General features: G+C 41.2%; 1 protein-coding gene across 1 annotated transcript in view; it reads right to left on the bottom strand.

Annotated features, from left to right (window-relative positions):
* The window catches only part of LOC111160975 (acyl-CoA synthetase long chain family member 4), a 79,609-nt gene extending 64,123 nt beyond the window's left edge, over positions 1-15,486 (bottom strand). Inside the window, exon 1 of the mRNA XM_022524389.1 lies at positions 15,417-15,486. The gene's annotated coding sequence lies outside the window, so the exon portion shown is untranslated. The remainder of the gene's footprint in view (positions 1-15,416) is intronic.
* Positions 15,487-23,726: the final 8,240 nt, after the last annotated feature.

Raw genomic sequence — 23,726 nt, 5'->3', positions numbered from 1 at the left:
TCATAAGCAGAGCAAATAACGGTCTGTTCGGTGTGTTACTTATTATTTCATGTCTCATGTTCCAAAGCCTTTATTTAAATAAGGATGATCACAGCAAAATTACATGACTAGTGTATCTCCCTGAATATTATCAGCTGTGCTAAATGAAACCCATAAGTGCCTGGCAGGTGGGGGGAAGAAAAGGAAGGGGAGATCATGAATACAGAAGCGCATGAAAGAAAGGGGAAAGGAAATGAAAGTATTTGATACGCTGGAGAGGGAGAGAGCAACAACAGCCGCTCCTCTGCAAGGTACCACTGGGTGGCACCGTGTCCCTGGCTAGGCCATACAGGTGTGGGACCAGGTGAGAAAGCCCGCGGGCTATCTTGCATAGAGCTTGGGTTGAATGTTCAGAAGTCTTTTTTCCTTATACACATGGGCAGATACAATTCACTGGAGCGCAAGTTCTTTGCATATGTCACCAACACAGGCATAGGTCTTAAGGATCCTGTTTATCAGCGACACCTGGAAGGGAAGTTTGTCAACACTTTTGCCTGACAAAATGTTGGTGTCAGCTCACCACTCTAAATGCAGAGATACTCAGCAGAGTGAGAAGCCAGGGATTCTCGTGGAATGAGAATGGCAGGAAAAGGGAGCAGAATAATCTAGAAAGCTTTTTCAAACGATGAGGATGACCCATACAAAATTGCCAATATAGTCAAAAACTTGTTACGTGCCAGAAAACAGCAATTTCAAATGGTTCAACCTAATACACAGGTATTTGGACTCACTGGCTTAATGAGCCATGGTTACTGAGAAGAGGGTGCCAGACTTCTCGGGTTTATGGCAGGGGGAGTTATGCATAGTTTGGCCTTAGGTCATGAAGAATTAACTAAGCTCAGGAATGGAAACAACAAAATGTCTTAAGGGAAGGAAAACACGTCAGATGAGGGAAGACGTAAACACACACAAAAATATTATATTAAGTGTAAAAAAAAGCAAATTACAAAACAGTACATAAAACATATCTTGAGACTTGTCTTTAAGGGAAACCCAAATAGTTTTGGGGGGTAGGGAGCAGATTTCTATTCCCTATAGAAAAAAATATGGAAGCATGTGTACTAAAACTATCAGTAGCTGGCTCTGAGTAGGGGGGATTACCCATACTTTGTCTTCTTATCTATACATGTTTTCTAAAATAAACATGTATAACAATTTTGGATCCTGGAACAGAAAAAAAAAAGACCGGTAGAAAAACTCTAGAAATCCAAATAAATTTTATAGTTTTGTTAAGAGTAGTATGCTATCGTTACATAAACATGAAGGGGGAGCTGGGTAACGATGAACGGGACCTCTGAACTACCTTTATAAATTTGCTGTAAGTCTAAAATTATTCCAAAATGAAGCATTTATTTTTCAAAATAAGCCATTTATTAAGATCACATTTGAAAAATCTAGAAAAAGGAATCCATTTGGTTAAGGGATCCCTACATATAAATGAGAATACATTGAAATAAAACTTCTTTTGACAGGAAAATTTCCTTGTGCCTTCTAGCATGAAAACAGAGAGGCGTAAAGATGGTCATACAATATGGCCTCTCCTAAATATGACAGTGATGTCTCCCTACTGGGCACAGCCTCACTGAAAGCAGAAAACAATGGTTAAGTCTCTTTTCTTTGGTTTTATAATCATCATTACTGAAGACTTACCACCATATTCACATTTCTATTTGAGGAAAGGAATTAAAAATAGGTACAACCAGTAATGACCCATTTCCTTTGTAATATTTTTTTTAAAACTTAGTTTCCCAAATCCTGGGCAGTTACATGTGCATGCACATGCGTCTATTCAAAAACTATTCAGTGAGCACCCACTGCGCTGTCTTTACGGGGCTTACTATTCAATAGATAATACTGTAAGTGGACTAACACAGATAGCAGACATACTAGAATAGGAAAGGAGGGTCACCCATGAGGCAACCCTCGACCCTATAATAAGCCCAACCAGGTGAGTATATACATTTTAAAAAGCTAATAATAATAGCTAACCTTTGGGATTATCCAGTTATACCTATTACTGCTTAGGTCTAAGTTGGCTTGCTTAAAACGTACTTTTTTAAAAACCTCCTTCAGATAATGAGGCAAGGGAAAGTTTGCAAAGCCAAAGAATGAGAGTGAGTTTCTGACAAACAATAAAGGAAAGAAAGATGCAGAGCTGGAAAACACAAACCCAGAACTAAAATGTCGCAATCAATTCCACCTGCACACCACTAGCCAGCTACTACAAAGAGCACTGCCTTTGGGTTATACCACTACTCTGGCAAGCATAAAATTTGGAATAGGCTAGCTCCACTGTGGAGCATATCCAGCAGAGGTTTTATTACTTGGAGGTTTCGTTACTTAAGTATTTAAAATGCCTTAATATAAGATGCCTCAATATACAACAATTTTGCACAGGATGAGACCCACAAAAAGAATTTCAAAAACAGATTTAAAGAGAAGCACCAAGGCTCTAGAAACTCCCAAGCAGAGCAGTCTTATTCCCCATCTCCATGAAACACTGCTGTTTAAGGGAGGGGATGTATGTGCCATACAAAGGTCAGCTAAGAAATCTGCTACAATGTCAACAGGGTTGCTATTTCCTGCTAGCAGATCTCACCCATGTATCCCTGAAGCAGGGAACTTCTGCTGCATCTGCAATGTAATTTACCTAGAAGACACCCCTTTGCAATTATTTCTGTGAACATTTAATCTAAAATATATTGTCTTTAGACTAGGTTACAATTCAGTCCTCCTTGAAGCATCTGCAATCAATGTGAGCATCAGTAAAAGCTAAGAAGGTGCTCTGTTTTTATAAGAGTATGAGCCAATCTGTTGCTTACTCTTCCTCAAAAGCAAAACCAAGGTCAACCCAGAGGAAGGTCTGAAAACCAAAGTTCTCTGTTACTAAACATCTTCAGGTCTGATGATTATGTGACAGCAGCTTACCGGTCAGATTTTTAAAGAATAAGAAAAGGTATTATAAAAACAGTTCCAACAGCTCCATCTTAGAGTTTCCAGGGCTGCCCCACCAGTGAGTAGAAGAGGAAGGCCCTGAGGTTCAGCGCCTGGTGCCAAGCCCAGGCAACATCCTGATCTTTCAGCAGCAATGGGGCAGTGCCGGGAAAAGCAAGAGAAAAAAAGAATTTTTAAAGGTTTAGCAATAGCAGGATGCGGCCCCAGACCTGGCCAAATATCAAACTCAACACAAATTCCCAAAGTTTAGAAAATCATCCCACAGAACAATTTTATGCAACCCAAATAACCATGACACTTTGAAACATCACTGATTTTCCCTTGCATGGGAGGTAGAGGTCAGCAGCAGAGGCAACAAATCTAAGAAGGGATTTTGCATCCTAAACAAATTCTGAGTCACTCTACCCAATGCAAAAGAAACTTTTTCTCATGATCTCATGACAAAATGCTGTAGCATCTAGAGGAGAACGGACAAAGAAAATTACCATAGTGATACATTAGCTAGGAAGGGTGCAAAATTAGAGAAATCAACTCTAGGTTGAAAAACAGTTCCTTCAACCCAAATTAGCTGCTTCAGAAAGAATTGCCTGTGTATGGTGACAGAGGGTAACTAGACATTGTGGTGATCATTTTTGCAATGTATCCAAATGTCGAATCACTATGTTGCACATCTGAAACTTATGGAATATTATGTGTCAACTATACTTCAATAGAAAAGATAACAATAACAAAATAAAGGATAGATCTTTGACCACCTATTCGATAAAAATGAGCTGCTTGCATCTCCTGAAAGTCATTAAAGTAACGTGTTACGTACCCGTAATCCCACCTTTGAAAAAGACAAAGAGTTTTGACTCCATTTTGCAGATTTCCACTGGAGACTGTGGTATCATCCAATAAAACATGACAGGGCTTCTCAATACATACAGTCTTAGCTTAAGGAACCCCAGAGGCTACAACTGGTTTTTAAAATATGTCTTTATAGCACAAATGGGTTGGGATTCCTGGTTTCAGACCTTAAGATACACTCTGGGTACAGATCATATATTCACTGCCATTTCCTAGTCCTTTGGTAATGCCCTAGTGTAGCACCCACTTCCTCTCTCCTGCCTGCTATGCCTTAAAGCAACATAACCCTCCAAACAAAGGCAGGCACTGAGGTGGTCCGGCTTCCTCAGTTGAGGACAACGAGAACCAAGATTGTACGCAAGCCCTTTCTCCCTATGAGGTTTTTTAAAAAAAATGCCATCTTTAGGGCTAGGGGCTTTCTGAGAACAAGATCAGCTGTCTGAAAGTTGTGTTAGGGACAGCTCTCCCATTTCACCAAATGTTATCACTGCAACCGTGGGCCAATCACTCCACACAATCATTTCATGTAAGCAAAGAGAAAGGACATAGATGCAGGCTACCACGGAGAGGAGACAGGGCGTGGCGAGCCATCTGGGCACTAACATGTCTGACACATCTTCCTCCCAAGGGTCAAAGGGGTGCCACCTTGTACAACAGCTTTGCTTACAGAAGCTCCGGCGGGGGCGGGGGGTAGGGGAGCATGGAGCTAGGATTCAAGACAGCTAGCAGGGCTGGGGCAAGTGTCATTTTAAACCCACTGAATCATCCCTCATTCACTTCTACCCAGGTAGTCCCCAAAGACATGCTGTGAAAGTGAGGTGGGGGGAGGTCAATCAATTCAAAACAAGAATAAAAAAAAGGTGGCAGGGGGTTCATGGAGGTTTCCATGTTGCAGCTGTCTCCTCCAAAACTACTTTAAAGGATACCACCTGTAAAGAATAAATTCTTTGGGGGCTAGTTCCTAAAGAAAACTACCAGCCTACAAACATTTAAATGTTCAGCAATCTCTTGGTGGTCAAGCAAATATTAAGATTAATGTAAATATGCCTATAAGTTAAAAATCTGCTTCCACATAAAAACCCTGGCCTTCATACTTGACACTAAACACAAAATCTAGGAATCCAAAAATTTCTGGGGGAAAATGTGAGTTGTACAACATCCTTATGAGTTCAATCATTTTACTTAAAAATGTGTAATGTAACTGTATTGAATGAATATGCTAATGCTTACATTTCTTTCTACATAGCTTCCCATCTGTGGGTTCCTATAATTCACCAAAAATGAGCCTGAACCCTGCGTCTTTTCTAGTTTCCTGGTTATGGAAACTACTTACTTCACAGAAATTCTAACCTACTCCTGTAAGGAACTGCCTGGGCACCAAGAGAATCCCAAAGACTTTAAACCATCCTAGACCAACCTTGCAATTGACCAAATCCTGAAGGTTTCTGTGGTTCCAGGCAGAAGAATGCCATTTTCCCTGGCCTGCTTTTCTCTTTTCTGCTCTATTTGCCTAAAACACATTCATCTGACAATTGTTTATAGCTAGTTCTATCCAGTTTGGCCCCTCAGTCAAGTTAGGATTTTTCCACTATTCTTTTAAGCAACTTCTCTGTATCTTCAGTGATCATGTGGAACACAGCAACTTTTATTCGGATTCATCCCATGAGACCTTAGCACTAGCTCTGTCTTCTCTCTGGTTTTCAAAGCCACAACTGAATTTTAAGCTCATTCACCAAGTTCCTGTTTCCTGTCTGAAGGAAATGTTGAGCTTTCAGTTCATCTGAGAAGCAGAAACGGCTGACATATTCTGAGCCTAGTGAATGAGCCCCATCTCAATGGTAGCAGCTCTGCTCATTTCTCTAGATTTTCTTTGATGACACCTCATCTAGGTACCTCTAGGAGAGTGGTCCTTTGAAACCTTATCACTGCTTGTTTTTTAATCATATTAAAATCCTTTAACCACATATTAAAGGCAATGCACAGAATACCTAAGAGAAACCAGGTATTTCCCCAAGCCTTCCACTGCATTCACCTCACAACCAGTAGAATCTACCAGAAACATTTTCAACAACTCTGTAACAGTCGAGTCTCACATGCCCCTCTCATTAACCAAGTGGGAAATACAGACCCTCTATCCTGACTCTCCTGTAAAATCTGCCCCCTTGACAGCTTGACAGCACCCATGAGAGAAAAATCCTCATATTGCAAAATCAGTTTCCAAAAAACTGAGATGCACAGCTTTGGAGAACAGGGACACTGTTTCAATTGCCACAGCAAAAACAAGAGCATCTACCATGGGTCTTCACATTCACACCATTGTTGGCAAGGTAGACTCTTCTTTTGGTACTCCATTGAATTCACTAAAAATGGTTAAAGTATCAAAAAGTATTCAGTGTAACGTAAAGTAAGGTAAAAATTTTCACTTCTAAGTTCACAGCATAAACCCAGGAGAAGTTGTAATGAACCTGCAGTGGATGTGCTTAACTAATGCTTCCAGATGGCTCATGGCTGGTTCAGTCAGAAGAGCACGACACTCTTGATCTTGGGGTTGTGAGTTCAAGCCCCACGTTGAGTGTAGAGATTACTTAAATTTTTTTTTTAATGCTCCTAGATGACATGTGAGAGCAGAATGCATACATACGTGCCCAAATCAAATGTGATCCGCCAACACAGCTCTAATATTCAGTTGTATACACTACAGATGGAGATATCATAGACAAAGATTCATGTCGTTACAGAAAAGCTAGATTTTCTTCACCTTTATAACTTGTAAAAGAATATAATTATGCCCACACCTTTACCAAAAATTAGAACAGTTGGTTTTTCTCTAAATCAAAGTAACTCTTAAAGTTCAGTTCTAAAATCCTTATTAAAATCCTTTAAAATACTTATTAAAGCCAAACTCCTTGGGGTGCCTGGAGTTAAGCATCTGGCTCTTGATTTTGGCTCAGGTCGTGGTCTCAGGGTTGGGAGATGGAGCCCCATGTTGGGCTCCATGCTAGGAGGGGAGCCTGCGTAAGAGTATGTCTCTCCCTCTCCCTCTGTCCCTCACCTCTCCTTCCCCTTCTTAAAAAACAAAACAAAACAAAACAAAACTCCACTCAAAACAGATTGTTAATTACATTCTGATACATTGAACTTATACATCATTACTAGTAACTACAATTTAAAGAACATGCTTATATGGGGCGCCTGGGTGGCTCAGTGGGTTAAAGCCTCTGCCTTCAGCTCGGGTCATGATCTCAGGGTCCTGGGATCAAGCCCCGCATTGGGCTCTCTGCTCAGCAGGGAGCTTGATTCCTCCTCTCTCTCTGCCTGCCTCTCTGCCTACTTGTGATCTCTGTCTGTCAAATGAATAAATAAAATCAAAAAGAAAGAAAGAAAGAACATGCTCATAGTTAAATTCAAAACAGAACTGAACTGGTTCAACAGTGAGAATTTTAAAATTCCGTGGCTATTTACTTTTAGTGACCATGACTTCTTTTTTTTTTTTTAAAGATTATAGTTTTCCCTAGAAACCAGTTATTTTAACCAGAACACTGTATTTACATGGCAGTGTTTTTCATTTCCCACCAAGAGGTCTTTTTCACTCATTCAAAGTTACCCATTCTGAAAGATGCTCATGATATAATGCCACGTTGAAGGAAGTGAGTTACAGATCAGTCTATGCTGTAAGAACCCATTTTTGCAGAAAAATACACGTTTGCTCATGTGCCTATGTATGTGCGCAAGTGCCTACACATGTGTATACAGAATGTGTGCACAAACAGATATAACCAAAAATTAGCAATAGATCTCTCTGGGTATGGAATTACAGTGCCTTTATACTTCTTTGTACCTATATTTTTAGTGTAGAAAATCTAAAAGATACAAATAGTACTTTACCAAAGGGAGAAATTACCAAAAAAGTAGCAGAGTACTCACTAAACACAAGGCGCTGAGTTTCTAGCATGGTGTCATTGTTTAATGCACAACATCGGGACTGGGGTGCGAGCACCCTCCAGAGTGTAAATGTGTCAGACTGTTCATCTGTATAATCACTGGTAAAACAGTAATCACAAATTTATTTTTTTTAATATTTTATTTATTTATTGGACAGACAGAGATCACAAGTAGGCAGAGAGGCAGGCAGAGAGAGAGGAGGAAGCAGGCTCCCTGCTGAGCAGAGAGCCCGATGGGGGGCTCGATCCCAGGACTCTGGGATCATGACCTGAGCTGAAGGCAGAGGCTTTAACCCACCGAGCCACCCAGGTGCCCCAGTAATCACAAATTTAGAAACTCACCATAGAATTGGGCAGGGTCAAAAATTAAAGTATCCCTTAGACTGCCTTCCTTTAACAACACTCCCTTTCCCCCCAGAGATAACCACTCAGGGTGTGTATCTACTGGACCTTTTTGTATCATCCGCACACATAGTAAGGGTCTGCTGTTGTTTTTAGGTAAGTGGAATTATGGTATGTGGACAGTGCTGACTGCCTCCTTCACCTACCTCCTTTAACAGTGTACTTTGGAACTCCTATGTCAGTTATTACATAGGTCTATCTGAGGGTTTCTTTCCTTTAATAGCCCTATTGTATCCCATAGACCAGCATATTATCATTCAGCTCATTCCCCTACTGATGGACATTCAGGTTGCTCTGAAGGTTTCACTGTTATAACCAGTTTCACTGCAGTGAAACCTTATACATATCTTTATACACATGTGCAGATATTTCCCTAGGTTCCTAACAGTATGGCTGGGCCAAAATACACATACATTTTAAAATGAGAGGATGTGGGTATTTTTTTATCAAGAAGCTATACAATCCGCACTCTCAGTGACAGTGTATGATAGTACGCACTTTTTTGCTAAAAGTGGGTACTATATTTAGTTTTGCCAATGTATTTGGTGAAAAATGGTTTTCATTTCCCTAATTACTAGAGGGAACTTGAGCATCTTTTTTCATATTCATCATTTTTATTTCTTTTTCTGAGAAATGCCAATTCATAACCTTCTAATGTGTACCTTTTTCTTATTGATTTTCAGGAGCTCTTTACATAAAGTGGGTATTACATAGCAGAAGACTTTTTTAGTAAAAGGTGTAAGATTTAAGCAATCTGCAGAGAAACCAAAGTATATAGTAGAAGCCTTTTTATCTAATGTTATTTGGAACAGTTGATTAGTTATTGAAAGGGTCAATTAAAGTAAACAATCATAAAAAATACGCACATGACAAACATTTCATTTTATCTTCATTTCATTAGCAGTAAATGCACACATGTACCTCAAACTTTTGCTAGAGGGCAAAGAAGCCGAGACCTTTTTCTTTAACTCCAGGCCCACTAACAGTGAAGAAATTTAAACTGAATTTTTAGAAAATGTATAACTTCAAAGAATTTAAAAGACATTGACAAAGCACTATGAGTGAAGAAAACTTTAGATTTTTATCCTTATTTTATACAGATCTTTTATTGTCTTACCCACACCTAACTGGACAGTAGTCACTTGCTTTCATCAGAAAGTGTTTTGCTATAAGGACTTGAATATAACTATTACCCGGCTTAACAATTATTCACATGTGCTGAATTTTATTTTTTTATATCTCTATGCACTCTGTACCTCCCCCCACCCCCCACAAAATTTGAAGCAAACCCCAGACATCATATTATTTCATCTATAAATTTTTCTAGGTTAAGTAATAAAAGTATCTATTCTAATGGTGGGTCCTCAAGCATACTGGCATACTGGAGACCAGCCTACTGACAGCAAGTGCTCAATGCCATGCATTTTACAAAGGAAATGAAGAGCATCGTATCATGTGGTGAGTCGGTGAGGGAAATGTCAATTAAACCTTCCACTGCATATGTAAATGGCATTTCCCCCTAGTCCCATCACTTGCATTTTAACTCTGTCACAGTTGTCTTATGCTTTCCAGAAGTTTTTCAGACATATACCTAAATTTTTAAAATACATCTTTAATTTCTTTTTGTATATGATGGGAGGCAGGGATACATCTCTTTCCCAATGTAGAGCCAACCCTCTTAACTCAACTACCATTTCAACAGCACCCACAGGGCATTTAAGAAAATTCAAGTGTCAACTTCAAACTGACAAAAGAAAACTACGCAAACAAAACAGTAAGCCAACAGTCTAAGTTCAGCTTGCCAGGCCTGGACTATGGTGTATTTAAAGGTTAGGGAGCAGTGCTGGGAGCAGGAACAAGGGCACTGCCCTACCTGGCTCGGTCATGAGCACTCTGGCTTACAGTGGGGTCCTCCAAAGGACTTCACAAATGCATAGACCTCTTTCTGAATCTCACCAGCTGAAAATCTACATCACACTGAACTCGCCCACACTTAACAAGAACAACAAAATCCACATTCCCACCCTTCTATCCATTCCTTCATGCTGCTCCTAGACCACAGGTCCTTGTAGACTTAGTGAAGAAGATGAGTACACTCTCCTGAACCACAATTTCCCATGGAAATGTAACTAAAAGGTACTAAAAGTCCAGGTAAAGTCTGCTGAATTTCCTTTATAACACAGAGACTCAATCATTTATAACACTGCTTTATCTCTGGGTAAACTTTGTCTATAAAGGACCAGAGAGTAAATAGCCTTTGGCGGGTCATACATTCTCTGTTTTGACTCCAATAATGCATTTTGAATGCAGCCAGACAATATATAAACGAATGGATGTGGTGTGTTCCAACAGAAGTTGATTTACAAAAACAGGTGGTGGGCAGGATCTGGATGCCAGCAGTATTTTGTCAGCCCTTTCCTTACACCAACGATTGATCTTTATCAAATAGGAATACACTACCACAGCTGTACACTTATTTGAGCAAATATGGTGACACTGAGGGAACAAGTAATACTTTCAGTACCATCTTACAGAAATGAATACTCCCAAAAATAATCACTAAATTTTTCCTATAAGTTCTTCTCATAAAAGGAGTACATCCATTGTTCAAAATATAAAATTGTAAGCCACTTTAAAGCCAATGCTTACTTTTAAAGAAAATGAAAATGAACACTAAGTAACTACTCTAAAAGGAAAATATACAAAATATATTTTGTAGACGTACAAATTCAGCAGTCTTTTATTCATTATTCTGGTAATCAACAATGAGTGTAAAAAGTCTCCTAAATACACAGTAAAGATTCATGACCGCAGTACTCGAAACACAGAAGTAAACTTTAGATGAGAACACAAATTTGTTCTTTGGATCACTTACTTACCAGAAACCTTGATATAAAAAAAAAAACTATACAGTTTTGCCAAAACAGTTTTAATTTAGAAAGTGAAACCAAAAATCTCCTTGGCACATCATACCTACTTAATTTTAAAATATTAATTTTAACACTTCACAGCCCGGTAAGGCAGAATATTTTCAAGGGACAAAAGATGGCAGCCACTTTAATATAGCAAGAGCATGTGTGAGTATGTATTCACACTCCAAGCCATCAAGACCACTTGTTCACAGAACACATTTGAGCTCCAGGATGGTTGAAATGAAAAAAGTTCCACTGCTTACAGAAATATTGAATGTTCTACAGAACAGCAAGGAATAAAATTAAATAACAAAGGCACATAAGACCCTTGACACCCAAGGCACTACCCCTAAAAGGAAAAATTGATAAACTGGACCTCATCAAAATGAAAGACTTTTGTTCTTTGAAACTCCCTGTGAAGAGGACGAAAAGACAAGCTACAGACTGGGAGAATATATTTGCAAACCACATACCTGAAAAAGGACTAGTATTTAGAATATATAAGGAACTCTCTGAACTCCACAGTTAAAAAAAAAATCTCACAAGAAAATGGACAAAATGCATGAACATACATTTCACCGAAGAGAATACAGAGATGACAGATCAGCACATGAAAAGATGTTCAACATCATTAGCCACCAGAGAAATGAAAATTAAAACTATGACAAGATATCGCTAGACACCAAACAGAAAGGCTAAAACAGAAAATAGTAAGACTGGCAAATGCTGGCAAGGATGAAGAGCCTTCATACACGGATGGTGGGAATGCAAAATGGTACAGCCACTCTGGAAAACAGTCTGGCAGTTGCTTTTAAAATGAAACATACAACTACCTTACCACCAGCAACTGCACTCTTAGGCTTCTATCCCAGAGAAATGGAAATTTGTGTCCACACAAAAACCAGTACACAATCGTTCATAGGAGCTTTATTTATAATTGGTTCAGAACAAAAACCAGAAAACAACCAGATGTCCTTCAATCGGTGAATGGTGACATAAACTGGGGCACATCCACACCATGGAATACGGCACAGCAAAGGGGCACATCCACACCATGGAATACGACTCACCATTGAAAAGGAACTACCTGGATACAAGGTAGACTCCCTACAAGAATCTCCAGGGCACTACCCTGAGTATAGAGCACCTGGGTGGCTCAGTGGGTTAAGCCTCTGCCTTCAGCTCGGGTCATGGTCTCAGGGCCCTGGGATCAAGCCCTGCATCGGGCTCTCTGCTCAGTGGGGAGCCTGCTTCCCCCTCTCTCTCTGCCTGCCTCTCTGCCTACTTGTGATCTCTGTCTGTCAAATAAATAAATAAAAGCTTTAAAAAAAAAAGCCCATCTCCAAAAGTTATATCCTCCATGATTCCATTTATATAACATTCTTGAAATGATGAAATTATAGGCATGGAAAATAGATTAGTGGCTGCCGGGGATCAGCGAGGGAGGGAGATAGCTATGGCTATAAAAGGGCAACACCAGGGATCCCCGTGGTGATGCAACTGTATCTTTACCCTGGAGGTGGTTACATGCATTTACGAATGTGATTAACACTGCACAGAACTAAATACACACAGGCAAATGGGTGCATGAATAACTGGTGATCTCTGAATTAGGTGGATGAATTGTATCTATTTCATCAGTTCCTTTGTTGTGATATTATACTAGGGCTATGCAGATGTTACCACTGGGGAAAGTTAGATAAAGGGTACTGTTTCTTAGAACTGCATGAGAATCTACAGCTACCTCAAAAATGAACAGTTAAAAGACAATGAAAAGAAGTATAGACCACCAGCCAGTGATGGGAGTCGAAAAATAAAGCTTTTATTTTTGCTACCATCTCAGGAACTAAAAGTCAAGGAAGGGGGAGAAAAGGAATGCCAGGAAGAGAAGCTATAGGCTACAATTAATACAATCATCTCCTCCTTCCCTATGGAGCTTTGAGGTCCCCAGGATTTTGTTTGTGTCCCTGATTTGAATGCTGTTGTTGCTGTTAATAAAAATAAACTGTATATAAATCTATCTCTTTACAACCCTCTCATAACCATCCCAGCCTATAAAGTCATAAAGATGGTTTTCTTAACCATCATATCCTAGTGGCCTGGCACAAAATAAGTGACAGCTGAAGGAACGAGATAAGTTCAAAGAGCGATAAATGAATGAATGAGATGCCAGCATATTCTTTAAAGTTCCTAGTCAACTGCAGTTACAAGGCAGTAGGCTGCATGGACACATTCACTTTCAAACTTCTAAAGGCCACAAACGTTTTTTAAAAAGTTTGAAATGCACACATTTCACTTGCAAGCAGAAGTTAACAATACTCGACTTTTGTAAAATGCTTCCCAATTTATAGACTTCTGCATATAGTCCCCCCTCATTTGATAAGGATGAATTAAGAATGAAGCACACATACATTGGAACAGGTATATGCAGATCTTTGAGCAAAACATTCTAGACAACTGGTATAACTAAGAACTTATGGCACAACATTAATGCAACTTACGTCACATAATCACATATAAAGATTCATTATGTATATATTTTCCAGTATAAGAAGAATTCAAATTAGGGGGCTTACAGTTCACTCTGTCAATCACCACAGCGCTTTTACAGATGCAAAAATGAAGAGAGGCTAAGTGAGATGTCCAGGATTATACAATTAGCTAGAGCTGCATCCAGAGCCTCTCCAAGCCCCAATTCATTTTTCCTTTTACTGAATTGGGCCAAGACTCTCCTTCCTCCTCCACCCATCCCACCCCTACCCAAAACACATACAAAAATGTTCATCTGAATCACTTTTTTTAAAATAGGGTTTTCAGGGGGAAAACTTTCTTTTTTAATGTTGCATTACACCGCCCCATGGATTTTTGAAGTGTCAAATTACCTCCCATATCAGAACAAAATGGTACTTTATCCTATGGCAGAAGTACACTAACGGTCTACTGTTTCATCCTCCACCTAAGTGGTGGCGAGGGTGTTAATTCTAACAGGAGGCTTACATGTCTTACACTTTTGTGGCTCCAACTGAAAAAGAGAGCTACTTTACAATTCAAGAAGAGGTCTTATGCGATAAAAAGCTTGACTGATAGGCTCATTGACAGTACTGTAATTGAATCGCCACTTGCACACAGCCATATGTATCGAGAACAGTTACAACTATTAAGAGGCAAAATCCAAGAAAAACTAAAGTGACAAGCAACTACCAGGAAATGAGGCTTTAATTAGGTTAAATATCCGTTATGCAGCAATATGGAACTAAGCATGAATTTAGAAGTCCTAGAATCACACTGGAGGAACCTTATTTGTGCTCTAGTCCAACATCCTCATTTTTGTACATGAACAGAGGCGTCGATTTAGCCACTAACCAATAAAGCAGACTGCTTACTCTTTCAAGGGGATTCATTTTTTCAAATGCCATTTTGCCCTTATTCTGCATCTCACCGTCGTGTCTTGGAGCAATGACTGATTATTTTGAAGGTGAGACACTAGAGCAAAATTCATTTCAAGAGGGTGGAAAAATGCCTTTGAAGGAGGAGATGTTGGAGTGCAGAGGAGAAATGACGTCCTATTTAAAATATGTAACCCCTTGATGGGGGTTAGGCAATGAATCATATTCTCCTCGATTTTTCTATGTGCTATAGACATCGGCTGCAATTCTTTCTGTAGGGTACTCAACTGAAAGGAAGAGGAAGTGAATAAAGCTCATGCTAAATATACAGCATTCATGAGGACAGGGATGTAGATAGAAAGACAGGAAAAAATACAAGCATGCTTCTGCTAGAATTCAGCTGTTTTCTAACATACCTAAAGATACGGAAGCTAAAAGGATATCGGAAGCCAGGGCATCCCTCAAAGCGAAAGGGCGGATGCTGCCCTCGGAGCCAGACCTATCCAGAGGGGACAAGGTGGTGTTGAGGTCGAGGGGCACCGTAAAGGTTGTTTGGAGGTCTGGCAAGCACCTGAGGTGCTCCTTCGGAAAGGGTCAAGGCAAAGCCCAGAAGGCCGGTCGGGAGGAGCCTTCTGGCCCTCGCGGGGTGGGGGTCGGTGGGCGGCAGGAAGAGGGGCAGGCCGGGCTCCCTAGGATCCTGGACTTCAGCGGAGGAGACGATGCAGAGACCCCGGGAACCTTCCCGGCCCCGGGGGAGGTGGGGTGAGAGGTTTGCAGGCGGGCGGGTAGCTCGGCCGGGCTCTAGGAGAAAGCGAGCCCGTTCCGGGAACTGGGACGTCCCCTCCACCTCCGCGGGGCTCAGGTGTGGGACGGCGGGGCCGCCGGAGCTCGGGCGCCGACTCCGACAGGGGTGGGCAGCTGGGGCTACTCACCGGAGACACGGCCCCGGGTGTCTTCGCAGCCGGCCGGCGCCTGGCACTCGGAAGCCCTCGGAAGAGCCGCGTGCCCGCTAGCGCTGGGGCGAGGAGGGGCGCGCCGCGGAGGCCGGAGAAAAAGCCGCAGCGGCGCGCGCGCACCCGGACGGCTGGCGGAGGCGGGACGAGGCGCGGCGTGGCGCGAGCCCGGAAAAGACGCGCCCGGAGGGGCGGGCGGAGCGGGGGCGCGCGGTGGTGTGGCTGAGCCGGCCGAATCGCTGGCGGCCGACGTCTCGGCCCACCCACGCTCCCGCCTCCGCTCGCCCCCGACGTCAGCAGCGGAGGCGGGGCCCGGCGGGCTTCCCGAAGCGAGGGAGGGGCGCTGCGAGCGAGCAGAGTCGGCTAACGGCTCCTCGCTGGCTTGCCGCAGCCTCTCGCTCCGGCTTCCGAGCCGCTGGGAGAGCCGGCCGCCTTATCGACTGTGTTTTCGGAAGGGCCTAGCGGCTATCTGATATCAGCGAGGCTTGGAGCGCGCCCACGCCGGCACCTGTGCTCCCTTCTTAGGACTCAGCCCCGGGAGGAAAGTTCCCCTCGGGTCATCTTCCAGCTGCCCTTTAGAGATAATCATCTTTGGACTTCTGCTCTTTCTTCCGACAGAGATCCTATTCTTTGATTAAAGACATCCTGCTCCTCCACGCCTGAGTTACTGCCTCGGTTCTCTTATCTCGCCTCTCACTCCGTTAAGACCCCGCTCCCTCCCATTTCTGAACTACCACTAGGATGAGGGCGGTGAGGGGAGGAGGGTTCCCTCGATGCCTTTATTTTCCACCGCAGGGGTCATGGCCAAAGAGCCCACAACTGATAAGGAGAAGTCCCTTCAGCATTGTGACATTTTACTGGCCATGATCATGGCTTAGGAGCCTGTCTTAAAAAGACCATTCCCAAGAGATTCAAGAAATAGCTGTTAAAAGTAAGATTCTGGTGAACTGTTTCGGGACTGCAACAGGGACAGACCATAACTGTAAATGAGCCATGACGACAAGCTGCCTAGAATGTATCACCAGAAGGATTAAAGCACCAATATTCTTCCAAGTTCCCTGATGCGAAATGGAGGACTAGCTTCCTCTCCCTGCTAGTAGTGGTCATTTCATTTCTCTTGCTGTTTTCCATCTTCCCATAGAATTACACATGTGTGTGCCACCCTTTCAGATTACAGACTAGAGTCATTCTGGAGCTTTAGTATGCATCCAAATCATCTGGGGTGCTTGTTGAAATATGGGTGCCTGGAGCTACAACCTCCAGATACTGTGATTAGGGTCTGAGTGGGTCTGAGAAATTTGATTTTTTAATAAGCATCCCAGGTGACACTATGCGTGGTGAGAGGCCCACAATTGGAGAGCATAGAACTACAGCTCTTTTGTGTTACTTACTCTGAAGTAGGATTACTCAGCCAGTTTCCAACAGGTCAACCCACCTACCTATAATATGCCTACAAATTTTACTATGGCAGTCATGAACTTCCTTTTTCGATACTGACCTAGAAAGTTCAGGACTTCAAACAACGAGTTTGTTGTGTTTATTTTATGAGCAATCTTGTAATACCAGAAATAAGTAATCATTTGTTAGCTATATAATTCACTAGGTACCTGCAGAGTACAGAGCACTATCCTCCATAACAGGGTTAACACAAATGAAGTAGAAGAAATGATCATCTCTGCCCTCAATGAATTTAGTGTCTAGTCATGGAATTAAAATACAGACACAGAACAAACCCAGTGTAGCACATAAGTCAATCCATTAGACCGGGAAGAAAAAGGACTTATAATTAAAAAGTACTTTTGTTGAGGTGCCTGGGTGGCTCAGCCAGGAAAAGCCTCCGACTGTTGATTTCCAATCAGGTCATGATCTCAGGGTCCTGATAGCGAGCCCCTGAGAGAGCCCCGCATTGGGCTTGGAGTCTACTTAAGGATTCTCTCTCAGCCTCTCTCTCCCTCTCTAAAAAAAATAAATAAAATAAAGAGTACTTTTGTCCATTTCCTTCACTAACTGTCATTTAGCTCAGACCTCTTCGACTAGGTGATCTCCCCTGAACACTGAGCCCTTAGCTTACTGAAGTTGCTCCAACTTTAAAAGGTATCGAAGAAAGAGCCCAAAGCTATCTGTTTTTGTTGGTATGTGTGACTTTGTATACATACATACCTAGGCATGGACCCAAGTGTATAATAGAGATATAGATCTATTTATCAGACCCAGAAACTCTTTCAATTTTTCAAGATCTTTATCACTTAAGTTATTCATTAACACAGACAGTTGGGGCTACCTTTATCATAGACCACATCTCTTTGCTCTACAGTGAACCACACCCAGGATGAAGACGGAAGAAGAGCTACATCCCCCAAAATGAAACCAGGTAGCTCCATACAATTTCTAGCTTTCCTTTCTCACGTTTTCAAGGTCAAAATAAACCTTGTTTAACTTCTTGTCATCAGAAACCCTCCAGCACTCCTACCCAGGAACAAAACATTCCCCCAGCCAGCTGCCTGACATTTTAAGAGAGAACATTTGCACAGTTGTTTACCAGTTAGGAAGACAGGGTATTATTATCGCTGTTTTACAGGTGGAGAAATAGATCCAGGTTAAATGACTTGTCTAGTCCCACAACTAACTAGTAACAGAGCCTGGATTTCCTACCACGGGTCCCCTGACTCCTGGATGATGGCATTTACCAGGACATCAGGCTTCCTCAGTATGATATCTTGCCTGGGACTGCCAACCCAATTAGAAACCGAAGAGATCAACATATGGAAACGGAAAACAGGAAAATAGACGGCACAGTCGACAGATTCAAACTACAACATAAAAAGGACGAAAAGCCTGAAAATAAAGCTGTTCGAAACCAAGTGGAATTCAACGCGACAGCTCTGTTAGCAGGTACTCATACTTGGGCCTTGCTCACTTGACTCTCCTGTAACAAGAAGCTGAAACAGATAGCCAGACTGCTCCTGAAAACAGAAAACAACCGCTCTTCATTGACCCTGTAACAAGGCTTTTCATGTTAAACATACTGCACAGGTTTGTAAAATAGTAACTTCTTCCTGTGGTCCAACTACAAGCAGCAGGACTTTACAATAATATTTGCATAGACAAGTTATATTATATTTTGTCCTGAGCAAGGCCTTCTTTTATTTTCAGGCCCAACCACTGGGCCAAATACTGTCTTCGATGGCTTGTGTGAAACGAGTGAAATCAGAAACCTAGACAGGAGATGATCTTACTGTGAACATAAATAATAACCCAACTACTCTATTCAAAACTGATCAGAGGCCTAGTAGCTAGATCTAGATGTTGTTGTTTGAGAAGTGATCCTTTTATTTTTCCAAAGAGCCCTTTCTTTTCATTCCAGCACATTTGGCAGGTTTTTATATTCACGGATAGACCAAAATAAAGGGAAAGACACCCCATGCGTCTGAATGGAAGGGGATAGTATTGTAAAGCCTCAATTCTTCCCAAATTAATCGATAAAGTCAGTGCAGTTCAAATCAAAATCCCAGCAGGGGTTTAATGGAACTTGACTACAGTGTGTCTTACTAATTCCTTCTTTGTCCTCTTAAAAGTGAGCTCCTATCCCCTCTAAATAAACTCCTCCCAGTGTCCTTGCAAACTGCTTTAGTAACCTTCCCAAAACGGACAGAGAGAACAAAATATTCCGATTATCCCTAAGGCAGGAGGCAAATGAAATGGGCTGTGGGTGTTATTGGAACAGCATGGAAATTACCTTTAGTACATTTTTATTCCCTTTCTGTACGATTGTTGCCCAATAATGTTAGGGGAAAAGAAAGGTCGCCGGCATCATAACTCATATTCAGTCTCTCTTCATTTTCCTTTCCCCTTAACATACCAAAACGTTCTATTTCATCTTCCATTCTTTTTTTTTTTTTTTTTTAATTTATTTATTTGACAGACAGAGATCACAAGCAGGCAGAGAGGCAGGCAGAGAGAGAGGAGGAAGCAGGCTCCTTGCCGAGCAGAGAGCCCGATGCAGGGCTCGATCCCAGGACCCTGAGATCATGACCTGAGCCGAAGGCAGCGGCTTAACCCACTGAGCCACCCAGGCGCCCCTCATCTTCCATTCTTAAAAGACAAGGCAAATAACGACAACATTTTCAAATGTCCCTTACTCAGAATCATTGTCTACCAGAGCTAGAAGGCCACTCAGAGGAGGACTAGTAGCATCGAAACTATGTGGGCTTTGGACGGGGACCACCCTGGACCCAGTTACATAATGTCTTCTGAGCCTCAGCCTCCTCATCTCTGAATTGGGGCTAATAATGGTTTCCCTTTCATAGGGCTCTTCTGAGGGAGGATTAAATGAAACCATGCTCGTAAAAAGCTTGGTTTATGACAAGTGTAGAGAAGATGGTGGCTATTAATTACCAGGTATGACCTCCTCATTCTACTGATGAGAAAAAAGGAAGCTGTTACCAAAATTCACATTCTTCCATTTACGCCACACCACTCTTTCTCCAGATTCTCCTGTTTATTGAATGACTTTCTTTAGCGCCAAGGGCTAAATTCCTTAAGTGGTCTACAACCACCACCCTCACTTTCATTTACTAAATCACTCTGTAACCTGCGCGCTAAACCTCCATTCCCTTCAATCCTCTAAATAGGCCTTTTGCTAATGCCTTCTGTGAAATGGACAACCCCCTTCATTATACCTACATATTCATTCTGCTTAAGCCTTGAACATTTATTCAAAGCAATCCTTCTCCAAACTAAAATGTTATAATAAAGCCGTCTCCTTTGCTTGGATGTGTGTGGCTCTGGTCCAGGCTAAGTTATTGTTATTCAAATGGAAAATCTTTAGCAACATGTTTAAATAACAATGGCCACCAGGTATTAAATACTTCCTCAGTGCAGGGCACTGCACCAAACACTTTACAGGCATTATTTCATTTTACCCGCACAGCAAGCTTACAAGGTAGATACTGTTATTATTTCAGAGGAAAATGTGCATATGGCTGGAAAAGTAATATTTCACATAACCATTTCATTAGCACATAAACCCACCTAAAAGAGAAGCAAATTCTCATTTTTGGAACATCTTACTTCTATATTAAACACAGGGGGAAGCCCTCTTACAAGAAGACATTGATAGTGAATACCCGGAAGGTGGACTCATAGATTCTGAGTCACTTTTAGCTAGGTTCTTTATCTAATCCAGACCATCTATACAGGCAGCTTTCAGATTCAGGGTCTAACCTCAACTTTCAGAGAGCTCATTTCAATAGTATTTATGAAAGAGTTCAACAAATCTAATTTTGTTGCCAGTGGACAAAACATTACATAGGGCAACCCAGATCAGCTTATGAATTGGTTCTCTCTCTTAATTGAGACATGATGCAAATGAGGCCTAATGTAAAAATTATCCAAACTCTTTATAGCTACGCATCACTGTCCACAGACGAATACGTTTCTGGAAGACTATTTTAAACAAATTTTCATACCGTAAGCCCTACTTTTCTACTGCTTGTCTCTATTATTCTTTTTCTTACAAAAGAAGGGCATGTTCACTTCTTTCATTCAAATAGAAGTATATAAAATAGGGCGCCTGGGTGGCTCCAGTTGGTTGGGTGACTGCCTTCGGTTCGGGTCATGATCCTGGAGTCCTGGGATCAAGTCCCGCGTCGTGCTCCCTGCTCAGCAGTGAGTCTGCTTCTCCTTCTGACCTTTCCCCTTTCATGCTCTCTCTCTCATTCGCTCTCTCTCAAATAAATAAATAAATAAATAAAATATTTTTAAAAAGAAGCATATAAAGTAAAAGGAGTCTTTGATTCTGCTCTACAGAGATGATAACTGAGAACAAGCTGATACACATTTTCCCGAATGTTTGCCATTCACATACAGGGTAACATATATTTATTTTTCAAAATGAGAACATATTATACATATTGCTCTCCAAATTGCCCTTATCCACTTAATAATGTATCACAAACATCATTCCATGGTATTATGTTTGTATGTAGATATCTAAGTAATTAACGTTTTGTTTTGTTTTTTTTTACTGCTACCCGGTATTCCATAGTATGGACGTACCATGATGTATCATCATATCCCTCTTAACAAACATTCAGGATTTCCCCCTAGTTCTTCACAATACTCCAGTTAATATCCCTGTGCAAATATCTTTGCATATTTGTTCAAGCATCTCTATATAGTTAAGCCCAGTAACTGGAAATGATGCTGGGTCAAAGGCTATGTGCTCTTGAAATTTTAAAGGATACTATCAAGGTGTCTTTTAAAAGGACCAAACCATCTTACACTCCTACTTAGAGTATGTAAGGGTGCCATTTTCCTCATATCCTTGAAAACATCGAATATTATCAAATCTTTAAAAATCTTATCAATCAGGGTATCTGAGTGGCTCAGTCGGTTAAGCTTCTGCCTTCAACTCAAGTCATGATCCCAGGGTCCTGGGTTCAAGTCCCGCATCAGGTTCCTTGATCAGGCGGGGAGCCTCCTTCTCCCTCTGCCTGCAACTCCCCTTGCTTGTGCTCTCTCTCTTTTTCTTTCTCTCTCTGTGACAAATAAAAAAAATAAAATCTTAAAAAAAGAAACCTTACCAATCCAATAGGTAAACAATGCTTTCTCATTATTGTTTAATTTCCTTTCATTAAAATGTTTGAAAATTTTATATATTTTTCTAAAAGTAATAACTATTCATTATAGAAAACAGAAAGCACCAAAAATATATAAAGAATGCTCTTTACTCTTTTTTTTTTTTTTTTTAGTATCCTCCACACCCCATATGAGGCTTGAACTCACGACCCAGAGATTAAGAGTCACATGCTCCACCAACTGAGCCAGCCAGGCGCCCCTAAAGAGTGCTCTTTATTTTTTTTTTGGAGATTTTGTTTATTTATTTATTTGACAGAGAGAGATCACAAGTAGGCAGAGAGGCAGGGGGGGGGGGGGAGGCAGGCTCCCTGCTGAGCAGAGAGCCCATGCAGGGCTCAATCCCAGGACCCCGAGATCATGACCTGAGCCAAACTCAGAGGCTTAACCCACTGAGCCACCCAGGCACCCCAAGAGTGCTCTTTAAATCCACAATTCTGTAGCCTTGAGTGAGCCACTATGAATATTTTGATGTATTTCTCACCAGCTTCTTCTTATGCGTATTTTTTTTTCCAAAATTGCAACCATTCCACATGCCTAGCTGACACTTGAACAGCATGAGGAGAAGGAGTGCTGATCCCTTGTGCAGTCGAAAATCCACATATAACTTTTGACTCCCCAGAAACTTAACTACTAATAGCCTGCTGCTGACCAGAAGACTTACAGATAACACAAAAAGTTGATTAGCATATATTTTGCATGTTACATATATTATATACTGTATTCTTACAGTAAAGTAAATTAGAAAAAAGAGTTATTAAGAAAATTGTAAGGAAAAGAAAATACATTCATAGTACTCTACTGTATTTATCGAAAAATTTCCACGTGTAAGTAAATCCATAGAGCTCAAACTCATGTTGTTCAAGAGTCAACGGTATAGTATTGTGTGCTTTTCTTCACTTGACACTGAAAGTGAGGTCTCCCCCATGTTGTTAAAAATTATTTAAAGAGGATGCCTGGGTGGCTCAGTGGGTTAAGCCGCTGCCTTCAGCTCAGGTCATGATCTCAGGGTCCTGGGATCGAGTCCCACATCGGGCTCTCTGCTCAGCAGGGAGCCTGCTTCCCTCTCTCTCTCTGCCTGCCTCTCTGTCTACTTGTGATCTCTGTCTGTCAAATAAATAAATAAAATCTTTAAAAAAAATTATTTAAAGACCAGGTTTAGGGCTGCATAATATTCTAGCACATGGCTATTACATAATAAATTTAACCAGTCCCCTATTGTGTGGGGGGGGGGGCATTTAGGTTTCTAAATTTTTCGAGTGCTATAAGTGACACTGTTATGAATATCCTTGAATATCAATTTGCATGTCTCTCTAATTTGTTTCTTTAAATAACTGTTGGATGTTGACTTGCTGAATCAAATGTTATTATTTCAAGGTAATTGACTGATATCACCAAAACTTTTCCGTCTGATTTTCAGTAGAAATTGAAAACAGTAATTTGTAATGATAGTCCCGTTGATGAGTAGTCCCCAATAAGAAAACAAATGCATGCACTGATCTGCTGTAAAATCATAAAGGTAATTTTAAATCAAATTAAATAAAATGATTTTTGAAATAAGTTACCAACACAAAATAGTGTTTGATTCAGGGTGGAGAGGTTGTTTCTCTTGTTTAGGATTTGAGTTTGGGGAGGTTTTTTGGCAGGAATATA

The sequence above is a fragment of the Enhydra lutris genome, unplaced genomic scaffold, assembly GCF_002288905.1.
Source record: "Enhydra lutris kenyoni isolate GAN:26980312 unplaced genomic scaffold, ASM228890v2 scaffoldscaffold80, whole genome shotgun sequence".
NCBI classification, from domain to species: domain Eukaryota; kingdom Metazoa; phylum Chordata; class Mammalia; order Carnivora; family Mustelidae; genus Enhydra; species Enhydra lutris.
This window is presented reverse-complemented; position numbering and strand designations above follow the sequence as displayed.